This window comes from Lepidochelys kempii, chromosome 2, assembly GCF_965140265.1.
Source record: "Lepidochelys kempii isolate rLepKem1 chromosome 2, rLepKem1.hap2, whole genome shotgun sequence".
NCBI lineage: Eukaryota > Metazoa > Chordata > Testudines > Cheloniidae > Lepidochelys > Lepidochelys kempii.
In genome coordinates, this window is record NC_133257.1 from 204,765,031 (window position 1) to 204,787,446 (window position 22,416).

The following is a 22,416-nucleotide window of genomic DNA, read 5'->3' on the forward strand; positions in this document are numbered from 1 at the left end:
CTTGCAGCCAGTTGCTGTGGACAGCTGAAACAAATTTCATTGTGCTCTTAACAAACAAATAATAAAATAATAGGTTGTTCATAGTTGAATGGCAAGGGCATTCTCATTTACAATGTCTGCGGGTACTGGAATCCTACAAGTTTCAAATGGCTGTAAAATTCCCAAGTCTCATGTGACTGAATTATATTGGTAACGCAGGCTGAGCACTGGACAAGTCTTCCATGTGTTTATATGAATGTAAAAGATGAGATGTTTGTGTTGCTTCCTCAAAGTGGGAAGGGGAAATAGAGGATAGTCTCTTCTTGTGTAGCTGGTACATAAATAGTGGGTTAGTGATGCGTATATTAGTACCTGAAATACTGGACAGTATGGTATTCACTATTCAGTACTGATATGATATGAGCCATACTCAATCCCATGCTAGTGTGTGGGTATAAATTTTGTTTTATGTTTGCGCATAAGTAAGGGCAGAGTTACGGTTATTTTGGGGGCTTGCCTCAGTTCTGCACTTTCAAACATTTGGGTTTTTCAGAGTTTAACCATAACTTAGAATTTCCAGGCTTTTAACAATTTTACTGTTCATAAAATTGCAACATTTCATAAGGTTTTCTTTCTTTAAGTTAGGGTACATATTTACGAAGTAAATACAGCTTAATGATGTTTTCTGTCCAGGATTTATTCTTCTAGTGTGAAAACAAGTTATGTGCTTCCTATGCTCTTGCAGCTTCCCATGTAAATTTGAGTTGATCATTAATCTACTCTGATTCTTAGGGCCTCTAGTGTCCAGATAGCCATCAGCACCTAGCCCCTTCAGCTTTCTCCACCTGATGGCAAAAATAGAAGGCATTCGCTGTCACCCATTGCTGAGCAATCTGCTTGCTAGTCATTAAGAGGTAGAACATATCAAACATAGGATTTAGTATTCATTTGAAATACAGGGGATTTATCCAGAGCAATAAACCCTTCAATCACCATGTTACATCACTCATGCTTATTCTCCCCATCTCTCTCATTTTTGGCATGTATTTTAGTCCCAAACATTCCCTTTCAGTTCAATGTTAAATATTAAGTGGCATGTTATGTTATCCACACACAAAGAGCCAACATATCCTTTCAACCTGCATAGTTTTTATTTCATATTCAGGAAAATCACTAAAAAAGAAAGAATGAACACAAGTCTGCCCGGGAGAGAGACTGTATATGCATAGGTTGCTACTCTATAATTGCCATCTCGACTTGATTTATACCCCTGCACCAGGAGCAGATGATCAGGAAGACTCCTTATATTTAAAGCCCTGCATATATCTTAACACCTCCCCTCCATTTGCATAGCTACATACACCCCATAGTACAATTCTTTTCTGTATCCTAACATCAACCTTATTTGCATGGATGTGAAGAAAATAAGTATATAAAACATGGAAGTAATGACATGTTATGTGTAAGCAGAGTCAGGTTGTGCTCCACCCTGACATCTGGTGGTGAGTTGTGGCAAGTTGTGGAAAAGAACTTCAGGGGCTGATCTCATTTGCATAGGCACACCCACCCCGCCTAGCATGAGTCCACAGCTGCCCAAATGGTCACTTTGGCTGCTGTGGGATCCCCAGTTTCAGCTTTTAGTAATTTTAGCTATGTCATGATTTCAGCTTGTAGTAGGGGAGCCTCAGTGCTGATGCACCATTGGCCCAAAGTGAATTCAGCTCAGCAGCCTGTAACTAGACTCTTAACGGAATCAAAATTAGCTCTGATATTCCACAGTGGAGAGAGAGAGAGAGAGAGAGGTGGGGGTGGGGGGGAGTTTGAATTAAATATTAGAGGAATTTCATTTTCATAGAATCATAGGACTGGAAGGGACCTTGAGAGGAAAGATAAGAATTATGGCAAGAGACCACCCTGGTTTAACCAGGAGAGCTTCAATTATTGGAAACTCAAAAAAGAGTCCTACAAAAAGTGGAAACTAGGTCAAATTTCAAAGGATGAATGTAAACAAATAACACAAGTATGGGGAGAAAATTAGAAAGGCCAAGGCACAAAACAAGATCAAACTAGCTAGAGACATAAAGAGTACCAAGAAAACATTCTATAAATACATTAGAAGCAAGAGGAAGACCAATGACCGGGTAGGCCCATTACTCAATGGGTGGGAGGGACAATAACAGAAAATGTGGAAATGGCAGAAGTGTTAAATGACTTTTTTGTTTCAGTTTTCACCAGAAAGGTTGGTGGCGATTGGACATCTAACATAGGGAATGCCAATGAAAATGAGATAGGATCAGAGGCTAAAATAGGGAAAGAACAAGTCAAAAATCACGTAGACAAGTTAGATGTCTTCAAGTCACCAGGGCCTGATGAAATACATCGTAGAATACTCAGGGTGCTGACTGAGGAGGGCAACTTGCCATTAGCAAATATCTTTGAACAGTCATGGAAGATGGAAGAGATTCCAGAGGACTGGAAAAGGGCAAATATGGTGCCCATCTATAAAAAGGGAAATAAGGACAATCAGGGGATTTACAGTCAGCTTAACTTTAATACCCGGAAAGATAATGGAGCAAATAATTAAGCAATCAATTTGGAAACATTTAGAAAATAATAAGGTGATAAGTAACAGTCAGCATGGATTTGTCAAGAACAAATCGTGTCAAACCAACCTGATAGCTTTCTTTGACAGGGTCATTCTTTTAACACGGTTTCTGCTAATAAATCATATGGGTGTAACCCTTCTGCCCGTCAGAGTTGGCAGCAACAAGGGCCGGGTTCAATATCTAGGGGTTCCATTCCAATAACACAATGCAAACCGGCTCGAGCCCCCACCCAGTGACCTGGGACAAATATATACCACCCCCGCTGGGCGCCTCCAAGAGGCAATACTTCCCGTCTCGCAAGCACATAGTCTGAGTGTAGCAAAAGCCTTTTAATAACAGAGAGAAACAATGTGGCATTATGTTGGGGAAACACCACCAACAGGATTCATAACACAACCCATGAGCAAAAAAAACCCACCCCAGGCAATTTGCGGCATGCCCTTTTCCCTTTGGTTCTTGAGTCCAGCAACCCCAAATCACCCAAAGTCCCAAAAGTCTCTGTCCCTGGTCAGGGCAGCCCCAGAGTTCGAAAGTTTATCTGCGGAGCTTTACCTCCCAACCTGGGTGGAAATGGGACGGGGGTAAGAGGCACCTTACGTGATCTGAAGCTGACCGCTCCATAGCGGCACTCCGCTCCGCCAGCCGCCCCACAAACTCCTTCGCTCAGCTCCACGGCCCACAAGCAGCTCCTGCCATCCACAAACTGCTCCGCGTCGAACTGCTCCACAATATAGCTTCAGGCTCCCCCACTACTTAACACAACACTCAGTGATTTCAGCTCTTAAGTGAATTCAGCTTGTAGTAGGGGAGCCCCAGTGCTGGTGCACTGTCAGCCCAAAGTGAGCTCAGCAGCCTATAACTAGATTTCTAGTGAAATCAAAATTAGCTCTGATATTCCACAGTGGAGAGAGGAGGAAGTGCAATTAGCATGTAAGGCCCTCACCAGGGGGCCCATACCACCAAGTATTAATACTTGTCCACAGCCTCTCTCTATTCACACAGTTTTGGAACCCATGACCCTTGCCTAGCGAGTGCTACTTAGTTGATGGTGAATCCCTCCATCATAACAAAAGGCCACGTACAGTTCCAAGCACAGTTCCCATAATCAGGGTAATAACAATTTATTCTTCCTGCCCCAATAACAGAGACACTGGGGATCCCACAGCAGCCAAAGTGACCATTTGGGCAGCTATGGTCTCATTCTAGGCGTGGTGGGTGTGCCTATGCAAATGAGATTGGCCCCTGAAGTTCTTTTCCACAACTTGCCACACCTCACCACCAGATGTCAGGATGGAGCTCATCCTGACACTGCTTACATGGGCAATGTAAAATGACGTCTGAAAACAGTGCAATAGTCCTGGGCAAACTAATTCCTATAGCTGAGCTCTCAACTGCATTGTGCAAGCAATACTGTGGACATGAAAGCCATTAGGGTCTTGTGGGAGGTGGGCAGAGTGTAGCACCTGAGTGGCTGCTGCCAGACGCACAGTACCCCAACCCCTAGATAGCAGCAGCTGCTCCCTTATAATTTTTAGCCTTGAGGAGAGGGTACACACCTTGGTAGTAGGAGACGCGCTGCCTGGGGGGAGAAGGAATGTGAACAGGACTCTGTCACCTCTCAGGTGAGTGCCCTAACTCCTAGGCTGTGGAGTATTCTGATGTGGAGCTCCCTCAGTCTCTCTCGTTGTTCCACTTTAATTAAATACTTGAATAATTAAATATTAGGCCAGTGAAAGAATGAGACAGACTTTAAAGCCTTGTGGTTAGGGCACTCATCTGCCCTAACCAGAGCAGAGTCCTGTTCAAATCCTTTCTCCCTCTCCGAAGAAGGGGAGACTTGAACTGGGGCTCTCTCAGGGTCTGGGTGAGTACCCCATCCACTAGGCTAAAGGTTTTAAGGGAGGTGCCCCTCCCCTTCTCACTGTTTTGTGTGAACACAGCTCAGGGGCCCAATCTGGTAGGCAGCCTCTGAGCATACCAGACCAGGCCCCACACACAATTTAGGTGGTCAAATGTCTATCTTCCCCAGTTTGTGCATCACTTTCGGGATTAAGCAGGACAAAGGACATGTACAGTGAGGCAGCTGTGCACATGCTCAGAGGCCAAAGAGTAGGCACCTAGAAAATGTTTATTGCAAAAATGTAGGCGAAAGTGAATTTAAGCATGTACAGGCAGCAGCAGAGTGGGAGTTTTGTGGATAACTTAGGTGCCTAAAAATGGGACTTAGATGCCTAATACGTTTGTAGACCACACCACTAACCTTTCCCTTGCATTGTATAGGGAGCCTTGGCTCTTAACTTGGGACTCTCAATTCCACTGTGTGACAGGAAGCCTAAAAGTTCCATGGTGGATCTAGGCCTGTGTCACTACTGGTATGGATCACATGGATAATCAAACACTGTTTGGAATATGGTGTTTAAGAAAAATAGAAAGTTCTTTCAATTGATATTTCCCATCCTTCTGATACACAAAAATAACACATACTATATGCAAAAAAGTACAACAAAAGCATAATCTGTCCTCAGGCTCTGGAACAAACTACTTGGCTATGTATTCCTGTCACCTGAACTGGGATTATCATTGACTGTGTCTTTGTCTGTGTTCAGTATATTCAGTATTTGATAACCAGGAACCTGCTGAGGTATCAGACTTTTGAGGTTTGTCAGAGAATTTTGGCAGTAAGGATAAGTTTAGGAAAACTCCCGATGACAAGACAGTTGTTAATGAGAGTGTGACAAGCAAACAACTGATGTGTTATAGGGGGGATAAAAGCCATAGGGTCTGAGTTTAAAGTTGCTGCAGGTGTGAAGCTTAATGAGGTGCAACTGGGTAGCAGGTGGGCATCAACAGGACCAAAGAGGGCATATAATGGAGTTTTGTGGTGGAAGAGCCAGTATACGTACCCAGAACTGAGTTCTGTAAAAGCATAAACTGCATATTATTTTTCAGTGCTACTGTCTTTGTTATGAAGAAGATATAATGGAAATGAGAGTGTCTGGTCCTGACGATATGATAGGCTTGTGTTTTGACCCTATGTATTACTGTGAATTGTGACTTCCCTTAATGTTGTCCAGCCAAAAACTACATTATTTAACTGAACATTTGGTAACAGGTACATGGAAAAATACCAATTGCTCCTGGTTGTCATTATTTGTCCTTGTGATGGAGTGACTATCCCACACTTGCCCTGCTGTCATAACCATACAGCTAAAGGTAGCCTAGAATTCCTCCTTACCTGTAAGGGGTTAAGAAGGAAAATAACCTGGTTGGCACCTGACCAAAAGGACCAATGGGGAAAGAAGATAACTTTCAAATCTGGTGGGGGAGGGGGAGGCTTTGTTTGTGCTCTTTGTTTTGTGTGTTCTCTGGTGAATCAGAGAAGCATCAGGTCAGAAAACTCCTTCTCCTAAAATGAGTCTCAATATTGCAAAAAGAGTAAGTAAATAAGGCAGGGTGCATTAGATTATCTTTTGTTTTTAGCTTGTGAATTTTTCCTATGCTTTGAGGGAGGTTTATCCCTGTTTTTTGTAACTTTAAAGTTTTGCCTAGAGGGGAATCCTCTATGTTTTGAATCTGATTACCCTGTAAAGTTACCTTCCATCCTGATTTTACAAAGGTGCTTCTTTTACTTTTTTTTCTTTATAATAAAGTTCTGTTTTTTAAGAATCTGGTTTACCTATTTGGTTGGCATATTATTCTCAAGCCTCCCCAGGAAACGGGGTGAAGGGGCTTAGGGGGATATTTTAGGGAACAGAAATTCCAAGTGGTCCTTTTCCTGAATCTTTGTCTAATTCACTTTGTGGTGGCAGCAGTACCCATCCAAGGACAAGGAAGGATTTGTGCCTTGGGGAAGTTTTTAACCTAAGCTGGTAGAAATAAGCTTAGGGGGTCTTTCATGTGGGTCCCCACATCTGTACCCTAGAGTTCAGAGTGGGGAGGGAATCTTGACACCTGCAAAGTTCAATACAGGCCAGATGGGCCAATTAACCCATTAGGCAGCTGATTAAGGAGGCTCAGCTGGGCAGGAGTAGATGGGGCCTATAAAGCCCAGGAGTTGAAAGGAGAAGGAACTGCTAGGAAAAGTCAGACGCTCACAGGAGAAAGGGAGGAGTGAATGGAGACTACAGTCACTTCCTGGGAAGAGGGAGGAACCTTTAGGAATTGGTAGGCCCAGGAAGAAAAAGGGAACCAGTGGTAGGAAGAAGCCTAGGGATAGAGCGCTGAGGCCAGAGAGAGAAGGCCAAGACTGCTGAGCTGAGGGTTCTGGGTTGGAACCCAGAGAAGAGGGCAGGCCTGGGTTCCCTACCAGCCATGGGGCCAGGGCCGCCCAGAGGGCCCCCATGAGAGTTTTCAGCAGGGCTGCGGCGGCGGGGGGGTCCTTCAGTGCTGCTGAACATACCCGGAGTAAAGGACCCACCGCCGCTTCTTCCACTCCGGGTCTTCGGCAGCGGGGGTAAGTGCCCCGAAGACCCGGAGCGTAAGGACCCCCGCTGCCAAAGAGCCCAGGCCACCTGAATCCTCCGGGTGGCCCTGCATGGGGCAAGTGGTAGAAAACTATCACACTTTTGAGAAGTTCAACTCCCCCGGAAGGGGGGGAACACAGACAGTAACACAGCTGGAGGGCTAAGCCACCGAGAGGATGCTGTTGTTCCTGAGGATGTGGGAGGAGCTGCAGGCAGATGAAGTGACAGTGTGCAAGCTGCAGACATGGAGAGTGTTGGCCTCCAGCTAATCCCCAGAGTCTCAGGGGAGATGCTAGTCTGGTGGTGAGTGGTGTGTCCTGTGATAGTTCTTTATGCTGAATATGCTTTTTAGAGATAAAATAATATATTACATTTATTTAGCACCTCTCCTTGTGATGCATTCCAAAGAACTTTACAGCTGTGCATATAGAGCCAAATTATGAGGTCCTCAGTTAAATTCCTTTGACAACAGTGAGGGTTTGTCAGAATAAAGACCTATATTTTTGTCCCATATACTAGCATCAAAATGTAGCCACACTTAGGTGTGAATGGTGGCAACTAATTGGTACAAAATACATTTTACAATAGTGGATGGTTTGGAAAAGCTTGGTTAAGAACACCAGGGCAAAACCTCCATCCTTCTGAAAAGTGCCTTGAAATCTCCAATGTCCACACAGAGCAGAAATGACTTAACCGCTAGTCTTATCCAAAAGTGCAGTATGAAAATAATTTGGGGCCAATCTAAAACACACACATTAATATCCACAAACATAAAGGGCTAACTTCTGCCTAAAGATCTAGGCATGCGATCCTTACCGACGACAATGGGAGTTGTGCACGCCCCGCATATTTAAGAGAAGAATTTGGGTTGAAAGAGAATAACAGAAACCCTTGGCCGCATTTGGTGGTGAGTTAAATGGGTTTACACAGGGAATTAATCAGCACAGGAGATAACAAAAGTATAGCACTGAAAACAGGGTTGGTGAAAAACTCATAATTTCTATACATTAGTTTTCTATGCTGCCATCCTATTTTTGTCTTTAATAGGGGACACATTTCTATATAACTGCATAAAACTGTCTGATTTTATGAGTTAGTATCAGTCTTAATTTTTTAAAATGCTTTTTATATTTGAAGTTTGTTTACTTTTTGGTAGAAGAATGGCATTTATATTTTGGGATGTGTCCCAGTTGCTCAGTAACAAGATTCAATTTAAAACCATGTTTCCTGGAAAACTAGCCTTAGTGCTTTTTTATGAATTTGTTTGCTTTTTGAAATTGTTTGAAATTTTTATGTGGAAATACTTTTACCCAATAGTTACTTGCAGTCTTAGCTCTGAGTATTGCATACTTGTGAATTAATGTACAAGCTGTCTGACTGGTCACATGGTATAATTCATGTTATAAATCCATGGTACGCCCACACCTTGAATACTGTGTGCAGATGTGGTCATCCCATCTCAAAAAAGATATATTGGAATTGAAAAAGTTTCAGAAAAGGGCAACAAAAATGATTAGGGGTATAGAACAGCTTCTGTATGAGGGGCGATTAATAAGACTGGGACTTTTCAGCTTGGAAAAGAGGCAATTAAGGGGAGATATGATAGAGGTCTATAAAATCATGAGTGGTATAGAGAAAGTAAATAGGGAAGTGTTATTTACGCCTTCTCATAATACAAGAACAAGGGGCCACCAAATGAAATTAATAGGTAGCAGGTTTAAAACAAACACAAAGTATTTATTTTTTTCACGCAACTCATGGTCAACCTCTGGAACTCCTTGCCAGAGGGTGTTGTGAAGGCCAATATTAGAACAGGGTTCAAAAGGGAGCTAGATAGATTCATGGAAGATAGGTCCATCAGTGACTATTAGCCAGGATGGGCAGGTATGGTGTCCCTAGCCTCTGTTTGCCAGAAGCTGGGATTGGGTGACAGGGCATGGATCACTTGATGATAACCTGTGTGTTCATTCTCTTTGGGGCACCTGCCATTGGCCACTGTCAGAGGATACGATACTGGGCTTGATGGACCTTTGGTCTTATCCAGTGTGGCTGTTCTTATGTTCCATGACTGGAGAGCCTATCCTTTATAAATTGCTACGTCCCAAAACGACTTCAGTTAGTCACCAAGGCCCAGCTTCTGCAAACACGTATAAGTAGCTTCATGTTCATGAATAGTTCCAGAAAAATCAATGAGTACTCGCAGGTGTAAAATTATTCACGTGTGCCAGGCTTTGTACAATTAGGGTTTAAACTGAGGTAATGTACTGATTAAAAAAGCTTGTTTAAAGACTTGAAATTTTGCTTTTCCAGGGACATTCATAAACAAAACTTCACTAGGAAAGTTCTATCAAAGTTCTTACTGAGAATGTTGACAACATGGGAGCTCCCCTAAACTCTTCTGAAAAGAAGTTCTAACTGTATAAATAAACAAAAATGAAAATGTTTGCTAGCAATGGAGAACTGAGAAATTAGGAAAGTGGTTGAGGTCCATAAGGTCATGACAGACCATAACAAAGAGGAATTTGGAGCAATTGGAAGCATCACAGCACAAGGAAGGCAAATGATGACTGCAAAATCAGGCTTAGGCAGACATTTGGATTAATAAATATGCTTCAGAATTTTGACAGATTAAGTAAAATTCTGTTGTCTGTTACACCCCATGCAACCCCAGTGAAATCACTTGCTTTATCCCATTAACTTCAATGGGTGTCACACAGAGTGGAATTTAGTCCAAAAATCATATTCCAAACCACAGTCTAACATGACATTGCTCATAAAAGCTGGATTAAGTGCTGATGTGTTTTTTCTGCCGCCTGACATCACAGAAAGCAAGGGCAACTAGCTAACAGCTGTGAAGAGAGAGCAGTTTATATCCACCAAATTGTGCTGCTGTTCATTATTCACAATTTATCTCTTGGGGATGTTTAGAATGATGGCAACAAAGAAGGAGGCTTCAGACACTCACAACATTGTTTTTTGTCTGGTAGTTTTTCTTTGATCTTCACATCAGTGAGCTTAATCTCTGGAATATCCTATCTTGCAAGACTCAAAGCTATTTAATTGGCACCAGTGGGTCTCGAAGGTATTAGACTCCACAGGTTAAGTTACCGGTCCAAGTGTATTAGTCTGTGGTAAAAGTCGTATTAATTACGAAAGGGGAAGCTTGCTGTCTTTGCTCCAACATGTGCCAAAGAGTCTAAAGGATTTTTACTTGAATTTCTTCCTGTCATTACACTTGTTCTTTGGCAGACTATATCTTTTATCGTATTTAACTTCATGGAGGTAGGTTGACCCCTGGTTTCTCTTGTCATAAACTGGGATGTAGGATCCTGGTTGCATCAAGGCTGGCAGGGACCTGAGGCCACAACCTCTTTTTTTACCAGGGCAACTACATACCAGCATAACTAAAAAGAAGGGGCTGTTGTGGATGAGGAGCCCAATGCCTGGGATATGTGGTGATTCAGCATATCCCTATAACAGTCTCTATCACCTGGAGTCCTTAAGCAAACTACAGCTGTCCTTTCCAAACACAGTCCCTTGAGAGGAGCGTGGTGGAAATGGCCCCTGCTTTTCTCTGAGTAAATACTTTTCTGGGGTACTGTGGGCATTGATTTAAGCCAAAATGTCAAACTAAACAAAACATCCTGTAATACAAAAAAAGTTTGAAGCTTGGGATGCTTCCAGGCCCACCCGGGGATTTTACAATGGGAAGGGTGTAGTCTAACTAGGTATGCGCCTCAAAGACCGTTATAAGAGGTCACTTCAGTCTTTGGCCTTTGTGTACTTTATAGTTTAAAGGAGTTCCTGCATCCTATCCTTAACTGAAAGTCTTAGGCAGTAATGGGGATTTCAGAAACTAACTTATAGTGTAATTGTTGTTCATATTTCTAAAACTTGTGACTTCTTGGCACTGTAATCAAGCAGGAGCAGTGGTAGATAGGGATCATTACTGAGTGCCAGACACGCAGGGCTAAGCTTAAAGAAACTAAAAGACAAGTGATCAGTTCAGTCTTTTGTGTGCAAACTAGATCATTAATAGCTGTAACTAAGCTTTTAAAAAACATTTCTATAAATGCCCTTTGGATTATAAACTCTTTAAGGCAGGGATCTTGTCTGTCAAGCAACAGGCCATGTAATACAAATCATCAAACTATGTGCCTTTGAGCTATGCAAGAATGAGACTTCTGACTAGGGTTCTACTCCATTCTCTTAAAACACTGATTGTAATAAGCTGAGCTCTTCTTCCCATATTAATCAAGGGCAACGTGTAAAGCATTCCATAATAAATATGTGCAATATGATCCAGATATCTTTCACTGACCAGCCCACTCCTGGCATTACCTCTTGATGCTTTGTATAGAAGGAGCATGAATAGGAAGTAACATGGATTATAATTAATAAAGTCCCTTCAGCATGGGAAGCCAATGGTAGGATGCTTGCTTGTGAAGGTTGGCGGTTACTCACTAGTAGTGCATTAGTCCCAGCAGCCTTTCAGCCATGTGTTTCTGACAATGTTCAGAGATGATGAAGTAAACTTTCTAGTTGCTGAATGTGGTGAGGAAGGGTGGAGGAAAGGGCTCCCACGGCAAGCTTTGTACTTTTTGGATCATTCTACCAAGTCCTACTGAAAAGTCCAACTGCTGGTGCTGGCACACTGGGCTGGAAAATACCAAGCGAATAAATTGTTAGCAAAAGAATACTGTATTTCTAAAGGTGCACCTTGGAGAATGACAACATCACTGTTTTGAGCACCAATGGACTACAGAGGTACATTGTGGTACCCACATACATACATTAATAAGTATTAATTAATTGGCTACTCTCCAGCCATAGGCATGGGAATTAGGGGTTCAGGGGGTGCTGCAGCACCCCCAGGATTTATGCCAGCCTCTGCTCCGGGGGCTCCGCTTCTAGCCCCGCACATGGGGTCCCAGCCCAGCGCCCAGGGATCTCGGCTTCCGGCCCCAGCCTCTGCCTTCTTACCCCTGTCCAGGTCCCCCATCCCAGAGACATGGCCCTGTTCCTGACCCCAGCTCGGGGGGAGGACAGGAGCAAGGGGATTGGCTTTCAGCACCCCCACCATTAAAAATGTTCCAGTGCCACTTCTCCAGCTGCTAGCAGTAGTTGTTTTGCCAATTATAGCAAGTATCAATTAATCTTAATGCCACAATTTTAAAAAGTCTTGAATGGAACCTCAAATGTGAGCCCAATCCTAAATTTTGGGGACATCAGCTTCTAATCAGTGACTCTGCATCAAAATGAGAGAGGGCACATTTTCAGGATCCAGTTTATGTTAATGTTAATGGCCAGTTAATGTTACAAGATTTCTGCCACTTCCTGAAATGATCTATCAAGGGTAGGTCACCCTGTTAGACTTTCTGCTTGGGGCCAAAATCTCATCAGACTAGGTGGTAAGATTTCAGTACTGTCACTTCAACCCCAAATCCTAGCCCTGGTTCAGCTTTGAAACTGACCTCTAGCCTCAGCATAGACAAGATCAGCATCTGGATCTGAACACTATCTCCTTGGACCTTCTCCAATTATTAAAAAGCCTGTTTCATTCCTGTGTTTACTCTGTAGTCTGCAACAGCCTATTTTACAGTAGAGCATGTGGTAAATCTGGATTAGAAATATGGATGATGTTGTGGTTTTGCAGGATCTCAGTATATCAGCAGTTGGGAGAGGAAGTGGTTTAGAATTTTGAGGACCTTCTTTATGCCAAAAAGTAAACTCTGTTTATATTCAGGATACTGTCTGGAAAGTATCACTTTGCAGGTACATAAGAACAAAATAGTGAGACTTTATAGTGAATTTATTGAAGTGCACATTATACCACTTCTCACCTTCAAAGAAGGAAACCAATTTAGCTACAGGGTAATTTATTTGAAACCAATGAAGTTACACTGGGGGTGCACTTTCCCTTTTTACTAATTCAGGTCATGAGTTTATAGGGCTATTATTTTGTATCTAAGTTGTCACAATTGGGACAGATTTCAGCCTCAACTCTAAATTACTGTACTTGGGATTTTTGAGGCTTTCTGATGCTAAATGTACAAAAACCTGTATCCAAGATATGTATGCAAGTTATCCAACTGGTGTCCGTATGGACAGTTACCTGTTTGGGTCCCTATGCACATATTTTGTATATACTTTTTAATATCCAGTACCACTCCAGTGGAGAGAATTAGGGTAGAAGCTGTTGTGTTTAGCTTTGAGAATCTGACCTATAATGCAAGCAATTTTGTCTTGGGATGACCTGTAGTTGCTGCCTGAGCTCTGTTATCTCTGTTTTCATTCAAATGATCATCCATTCTCGGCATTCATGAGAATAAGGAGTTGCCAGGAAATGCACTTGAGTATTATGTGATAACGGTGCTGTAAGTATATAACAATTCTTATTGGAAGTTGCACAGTAACTGCATCGTGACCGGTGGTAATGGTAAATAACTCTAGAGCATAAGCCCTGCGAGTACTGAAGGAACTAACAAACTGGTAGACCAGAACCCAAGAGAGATGCAGTTAGTGGCTGTAGTGCATTTTGCACTTTCATGAAGGTGGGTACAAAGAGCTTGATTCAGGTTTGCACTAGAGTAACTTCAGCGACTTGAGAGGCAGCATGTTCCTGGGAGTAGGGTAGTGGCTGGGATTCAGTGGACCTGAGTTCTAGTCCTGGCTCTAGTACTGACCTACGGGTCACTTTGCCTCCTATCCTTTGTCTACTTAGAGTATTATAAACTGAGGGGTAGGGGCTGTCTCTTACTTTGTGTTTGTATAGCATCTACCACAACCAGGCCCTGATCTCAAGCACTCCTGTAAGATACATAATGATAAAATTACTATTGATTGTACTTGTCTGAGTGGAATATCAACCCCACAGTATTTAATCAACAAGTGAGATGTGGTAAGGTACGATGTGGAAGAAAATATATTCTTCAGACTGGGGAAGTAAGAGGGTTTTGTTTTTTAGGAAGTGTTAAAGTTTTAAATTGCAACATCCACCACCCTAGATTAGAGGTTCTCACGTTGGGGGTGGGCGACAGGCCCCCCCACAGTGGGTGCAGAAGGTATTCGGGGGGGCATGAGAAGCTTTAGGGGGGAAAATTTACTGCGCACATTTTTACCCACAGCAATGACTGACTAGCAAAGCTAATTCCTCCAGGCATATCAGGTCCTCAGATGGCGCTGTGCATTTTGACGGATTTCCGTGAAGCTTGCATAGCATTATACAAAGTTGTTGCCATCTGTACATTAATCCATTTGCTATGATGCGGTGTGCTCATTTAATTTTAAGCATTGATCACAAGTACGGTTTTGCTTTTGCTCTTCTTGCAATGGATTGTTGGCTCTGTTTGAATGAATGCCTTACTGTTTTTAATATTTAGTGAGTTTTTCTTATCCGTATATGTACGGGGGGGGTGGGGGAATGGACTTCAGATACAAAGCAGGGTGGCGCAAACAAATAAGTTTGAGAACTACTGCCCTAAAGCAATAGTGCAAAACTCAGTACTACGGAACTGCACTGTGGTGTCTTCTGCCTAGGCTTGGGAGCAGAGGTGCCAAACTTGTCATTTATTTATTGAAAGGTAAAGCCACCCAGCTCATAACTTTTTTTTTAATTGCCCTATAAGGAGTAACTTGTTACGTGTAAACTTTGTCTGGTCCAATACACTATGGTCTTGGAAGTTTACTTCAATATAGCTGTGACTAGCAAAAGAGTGAAATTCCCAATAGTGTTAAAAAATTTACCTTGTTGGGGTCTAACAATTCTCTATTGACTGACAGAAATGGGCTCGGAGGGGCTGTGTCTACATTAGAAAACTTCGTAGCTCTTTCTATTTGGGCAGGCTTAGCTGAAATGGTGGTTTACAAAAAATGGTATTCTGACTACACTACAGCTTCCACCATTGCTCTTCCAGGTTGTGCACTGGTTGTGAAATCAGGCCACAATTTTCTGGACTAGACCAGACTTAGGCATTTCATTAAAAGTTTCATATAAATTCTATGCTTCCATCATACTCTGTATCTTGAAAGACAGGATCTTTGGTATTTTTTCTGGCCTTTACTAGAGAGATGATATGGATGTTCTATTGCTCAATCAATTATTTAGAGCCAAGGGAGGATTAAGGCAGGAGCCTTGGGCTTGGGGCCCTGAAGTCAGAGGAAGATGGATACAAGAGTGAGTCAGAAGCAGAGATGTAAGCAGCAATAAGTTTATTTGGGTAGACTTGGACTTACCTCACTTGGCAGAAAAAGTCTGTCTAGTGACAGGAGGAGGCAGCTAAGGTTTAAAAGTAGGAGAAACAGTCTGTCGGAGGCCCCAGACGGATCCAGGAGAGGAAGTGTGGTCAATTTGTGAGAGAAAGGGACTCTAGTCAAATAATTATTCAATGTCTTGTTTCAGTGAATGGAAGTGGATAAGGTATTTGGAATTTAAATGCTACAGTTTCTGGGCGGGTCCACCCTTAAATGTGTTACTTCTCTGCCTTGCAGACAGTTCCATTGGAACAGGTGAGAGAATCTCGATTATCCAATCTCCCCTTCCCTCACCATATGCCTTAGACCCTAACTTGCTATATCTAGGCAGCTACATTCTGAGAAACGCTTTATTCCTCTTGCTAAACTCTTTGGGAAGGATTCTCCCCTCTGCGGCAGCCTTTGTATACTACTGTGGCAGTTGTACAGAGGCCAGGAACACTCAATAGTCCGCTCAGGGAGAATTTCCCCTGGGGCAGATGCTGCACTGATAAAGCAGGTTTATAGCTTGGAGTGCTATCAAGATTCTGAGGCAAGAGCAGCCCATTGGCAGCTTGGGCAGAGCAGCTCTGTGGACTGCCTAGGGTGTATCAGAGATCACTGTAGGCTCCAGAGCAGTCCAGAGAAGGTTTAAAGCCACTTTTGCCTTCCATCCCTTTGGGCGCGCTTGTGTGTGCTGCACTTCCAGAAGGCACAGCACAGAATCTTGCCCTGTGTGTCAGAGAGATTTGGAGAGGGCAATTGTTTAACAGTGTGAGGATATAAACCTCCCTGACAGATGGAGAAAATACAAGAATGTAGCCCTTTAACTTCACAGCTTCAGAAGCAACAGCAATGCTCTGCCAAGACTTTGGTGGGTTTCAGCTACAATATAGACGTTCTTTCTGAATTGCATTTGTAAGTTATTTTCTAAGAAATTAGAGCCATTGCACATTTTCTTGGTTTAGTTTTAAAAGCACCAGAGCAAATACATCCCTTTCTGGGAGCTACCATTAGTACTTCTAAAAGGACAGCAATGCCTTTCTTCCACACACAGCCCACAATAAGCTGCATCCAACCTACAAACCTGCTTTATCTGTTGGAAGCACAGAGACATGCAGACAAACTCTGTTTGACATATTGGTTCTCATGGAATTATTCAAACAATGTCACTTTGTATGGAAGTTAATTAAAAAACCTCCTCGTACACACGGTCAAATGACTAGCCTGCTCAGCACTCTAGACTTCTAGGTGCATGTTCTACTCATCTAGGGAAGTATTGAAGTGCCTTCATTAAAGAGCTTGTGTCAGCATCCAGATGCAAAGAAAAATGTTGAACCACTCCAAATTAAGGCAGTGTAGAATGGTGGTGGTAAATGCAGGGGGAGGGGGAAATCTTAGCATGGCAATTGCTCTACCCTTTCAGGGGGCTCTTCAATAGAACTGTTCATTTTGTAAAAATATGAAAATCCCTGAAAAGAGTCACTCCATCACTGTTTGTTTCAGGCTGGGTTCTGATTATAGGCCCACTCCAACACCCACTGAAACTTAAATCAATAACTGGAAGTCTGTCCATTGATTTCAATGGAAGTTGGGCGAAGGCCCCGAACAGGCAACTGTAAAATAGGGAGGAAGCTGGCAAATCTAATTTTATCCAACAAATTATAAATAGTGTCTGTGCCACTGCTGACTAATCTGCGAGGTATGCCAAGAAAATACTCCCCCACCTTCCTTCCACGTACATCAAGTCTACCACAGTATTGTACTGTGTGGGTGGGGAGGAGTTGTTAGGTTTTTTTTCTTTTTAATGGAACATAAAATTGCCCCAACACAGTTGCTGGACTGGAAGACCAACAGCATATAAAATATTAAAGCATCTGTCTGACATTTTTGGAATGCTGAGGCTGAATTTTTAAGATATGGGAACTGAAGCCTGCTAAGGGATTAATTCATATCCTGCTCTTGTTGTCACCATTCTATCATGCACCATTGTCAGAAGTTAATGCCTGAGTGCTACTCCCTGGATTGTACACGGCAACAATGGTCTGGCTTCTTCGGTCTTCATTCTAATGTAACTAACTGATCACCTATTGGAGCAAGCAGAGTGAATCTGCTAGTGACTGGGTATAGAGCCTCTATATCTGAATATCAGCAGGCAAGGAATTAACTTTCTGGTTACCTCTCCCACAGGCGTCCCAGGTGGAGTAATGGAGCAGATCTGAGAACTGAAAGCCCAAGCAGACGTGAGGAAAGACCGTGTGCTCTAAGTGTGGTGATACCATAACTATGGGTGAGGCGAAAGGACTTTCTTTGTTAAAGTCCACAGACCTGTTACAATGGGTCTCTAGATAGCTACTTGGACTTAGGGGGCAGAAACAGTCATTAGTCACTGGCAGCAAAGAAATGCCCCTGCCTCTGGAAATGCCCTCCATTTTTTTGTTCTGTATCCACAGCGGCTGCTGGCTTAGCCCAACCTGCCTGCTGCAGAGCTTCTCTGAGGGAAATTCAAAGCTTTTAGTTCAGATTTTAGAACAAGAGTTCAGCTCAATGTGTCCTTAGGGCATCAACCTTATTCCAGTCACAAGGTCATAAATTATGACCTTGGAGCCTCATTCTGTTCCCTACAGCACTACCCAGATTGAACCCTTGCAAGACGTATCATTACTCTTCTTATCCATTAGAGTAGACCCTGCCCCCAATAGTTATCTCTGATCAGATGGGGGGGCGGGTTAATTTGAATTTAGGTGCTTTCTCTAACAAGACCCAAAGTATTGTACTTTTATCCAGACAAGTAGTCCTCCCACCTGTAATAGTATTCATTATCTAAGTCAATTCAAGATATATTTCACCCTTTGGCTAAGCATCAAAGTCCAGTCCGTAGGAGCACTGACAATCTCAGAGCAGAGTAATCGTAGTCCTTGTAGCGAGATCTATTAGATGGTCATTTCTCCAATGTCTTCATATTGGTCACTCCCTGATAGTCAATGCCATTTCCTATCTTTTGAGAGAATTCTCCTCCATGGCTTAGTACCCAAAGGAAAACAGAGGAGATATTTATATATAATCTACCTTGTTTTGGATGTGCATATTTAAAGGATGATCCTGCTTCCCACCTGGGGAAGACACTGTTATGAAAATCCCATTCTTAATTTATCTGTGGATCTTGGCATAGAGAGCAGGAAAATGCATCCACACTTACCAGAAAATCTCCTTTCTTTGAATTATAAGGTCCACAGATCCAGATCACCCTGGTGATAAATGATCATCCACTACAGAGATGGAAATAACATCGAAGGATTTGGGTTTGTGTCATTAGGTAGAATTCACCATGCTCTGCAGTAAGATAAATTGTTGCATTTTTTTCTTCAAAGTATTTTTAATGCAGTCTTTAATTTAGGAAAGTAGATTTGAATTATCCTGGCTGTGGAAGTTCTCAAATGGCAGGAACTCTAGAAGATGGAGCATTCTCCTGCTGCCAGTGACTAACAGGTCTGGTTCTGCCCCCATGCTGCGTGCAGGCTGAGACACCATTGTAATGGAACTGTAGACCTTATTACTTGAAAGGAAATTTTCAGATATTTCTGGTTGAGGGAGCAAAGCTTCATAATTAGCTGTTGATCAGCTGGGATGTAGCCTGATCATATTATTTTCTGTTTATACAAAAGACCTATGGTTAAGCCATGTCCAATCTTTTGGTTGTTGCTGGACTGAGTGGCCCAGTCAACCAGCTTACATCACCCCAAAGACCTGATATTTTTGAAACATAATGGGTCAAATCCTGTAGTGTTTACCCAGGCAAAATTTCCCTTGAAAGAAGGAATGCCAGGCTTTGGCCCACTCACTATAAACCAGCTTCAGTTATATTCCTATGTTTAGCAAGGCCTAAAATCCTGACAGCACCACTAAAAGGTTTAGGACTCTGTTATCTGAGATGCATGTTCCATCCCCTTATACGTACACTAAATTGTTCTAGCTTAAAAGGCTGGATAGAATTCCTTCTGTAGCAATCAATGTCACTCTTCATAGAGTAGAATCACACTTTAAAGTGACTGTATAAAAAATGGCATTGTCTTGCTCAATAGATCTGCTCCCTGTGCATCATAAGTTTTTACTGAAGTCACCAGTTATTTTAGTCATTGGGTTTTTTTCACTGCTAGCCCTGCAAAAGTCAGCCCAGTTCAGAGAAAGTGAGCTGGATTCTACTTCTCATATGCCTCATCCACCAAGTTATTTATTTATTTATTATTATTATTATTTATCCACTGAATTATTTATTTACACCTGTGCAAATGCGCTCACTTCAGAGGGTTTTCAAGATGCCCCTGAAGGCCTAATATGAAAATTGTGCGGTTGCACGGTTTTCATGAGTAGGGTAATGTTGGGGACACTGGGGCATGGCCACTACGTAACTTGAGGGGATGGAAGACCACGAGTGTCGATGAAGCCCCCCTCGCACTAGGCCCAGGTGTCCTTGGCCCACCCTCCCGCCTGGAGGCACTCGCAGCAGCTCTGCGTACTAGGCCCAAGTGTCCTTGGCCCCCCCGCCTGGAGGCACACACAGCAGTTATGCTGAGGATCTGCAACAATATGCTGCAGAGTCAGACTGCCTGAAACTAAGCAAGGCCACACAGGGCAGATATGGAAGAACAATGCTGAATAAAGCAGCTTTATGTATAGTTTAACAAATGATACAGAGAACCAGGGAACTAGCTGGGAACTGGATTGGCTGGCTATATGGATACTTGGGGCAGCTTGCTATTGGATAAGTATGCTGGGAAAAAGGATGTATAAAGCCTGTGTAACTTCCTGCTCTGGGTACAGGATTTGAGATTCAAATCTCCCTGTACCTATTTGAAGCTTCAAATAAACTTTTCTGCTTCTCCACCCCGTTGTGATAATTGGGTGTAGCACACCGGGTAATGAACCAACTCAAGCTGTTGTTCAGCCTCTCGGCACTGGGTGCTGGTAACAGTAATGTAATTTGGTGTACAGAACCTGATCATACATGAAAAGAGCCCTTCCTTTCACACCTGAAGTAGTTAGGAAAAAAAAGATTCTTACCTATAGATGAAGCACACTTGATATGGTAATGACACAAAATGTGCCTTAAAGAGTTGTATGTACAGAGTTACTTCACAAAGTGCAGCCACGCTTTGACCTGGAAAGACACACTGTGGGTATAATGGGTGTGGTGTGGGGTATACAGAATCCACACTGGGGCGGTAAGGAGCAGCTCTGGGCCCAGAAAGCCCTGCCCAGCTACCCCTGCTAGGCATGCTCACAGTGGAATTCCCCTACCCTGGCCACCAACTCTCGCCTCTGGGCAATATGGCCCTTGACTCCTGCTACTAGTCAATGCAGCCCAGAGTGTAGCCACTAGGTGGTACTGCTGGGCTTGAACACCAGACCCCCTCCCGCCCTCAACATGGCGCTACGGACTGAGTATGCTGCATCCAGATAAACTGGGGAATAGCAAATGATCCGGGTCTGCCAGACGGCAGTGCAGGATGAAGTCACTAAGTGAACCAGCTAGCCCAATACAATAGTTTGACTGCTGTTAGTCAGTCTTCTACTGAACTGTCCATGCTTCCTGTTGAAATTCTGAACAGTCATTTACTGTATTTTTAAAGGCCTTTAAGTGTCTTTACACATGGCAATAAAGAGGTACTTAAGTCATTTCTGCAGATACTGATTTATTAACCACACCTTTTTAAATGTCCATTTTCATCTCGTTTTTTCTGTTTAGCAGTATTAAAATCATTTCAAACTGGATTGCATAAATAAAAGACTAATTGTTCAATTGTTAAATAGCTTGCTTTAGTCCCATCAACTTGTTAATTATTTTAACAGCTGAAGTTGTTTGAGGGGTTGTATTTTTTTAATAATAGATCTGTGGTTTTTTACAGGATATTTTTATGCACAAAAATGAAACCACATCATAGCAGCTGTAGTTCTTCTTAGTAACATGTCCATGTTTAATTACCCTTGCTGCCATGTTAACATTTCTTTAATAATTTGCATAGGAAGTGTTTGAAGAATTCTGTCTAAATCCAAGTGCAGTAAAGCTAATGTAAGCATATAATGAATTTATATGCATACATTTGCATAAATGATCAAAATTAAGAGTGGGGAAAATGTAGGCTGAACATCTTCCTGACAGAGAACTTTATTAGACAGTGGAATTGTCTCCCAAGGCAGATGGTGGAAGCATCATCACATGGGGTTGTTAAAACTAGAAGATGCAGTATAGAGAACAATCCTGAATTAGCAGGGAGCTGGACTCGATGGTCTAATATAAATTGATTTACCAGCTCCAATGGCTTCTCTGAAGATAGTGTTTAGCCATGAGAGTCTCAAGATTGCTCTTGAACCACACTTTCTTTGGGGCAGAAGGGCCAAGGAGTACTTGGACTTAACAACGGTGGTCTCCAAAAGTCAGAGGAGTGTCTCATAAGGAGCAACTTCTAACAGCTACAGGAGTGGAGGAGAGTGACAGAATAAGCCCAGGTAGTGTCTGGTTGCTATGAAAGTGAGCAAAGGTGGGAAGGGAGGGTGTAAGAAGACTCCCATCTACCCTAGGTCTCCTGCCTAGCACAAGGATAATCTCACTCCTAGTGCCCCCAGGGATAAAAGATACAAACTATTATCTGTGCATAGGGAAGAGGGAGTATGCCGTGTCTGCTACAGCCGAGCCCATAGTTTGCACTGGAAGTGACAACTTCGAATCAGAGGTGGGGGGTAGCCCTAGTGCCATACAGCACCCGTACTATTCATTAGTTGAAGTTTGCTAGTTGTCATCTGCCATCATTATCTTCCTATGGGCAATATTGGTCTAACCACTCTTCAGAGATCCCACCTACCAGGGCCTCTTCTGGGCTTCATCATGCTCCATCACTCACTGCATTTGCGGTTTGTGTATGGTCTATAGACCCTCTGTATATGGGGGGCTCTTTGACCCTCTCAAAAGGCTTTATGAGCTTCACAGTACATTTCCATCGCTCATTTAGAGTATCCAGACATATCATCCTCTTAAGTAATTTCTGCTTTGCAAAACTTGCATTCAGCTTTAGCTAAGTTCCTGTTCGTCCATGAAAAGGTCTTGTATGCAGCATCTCTCTATCTCATTCAGTTTGTCT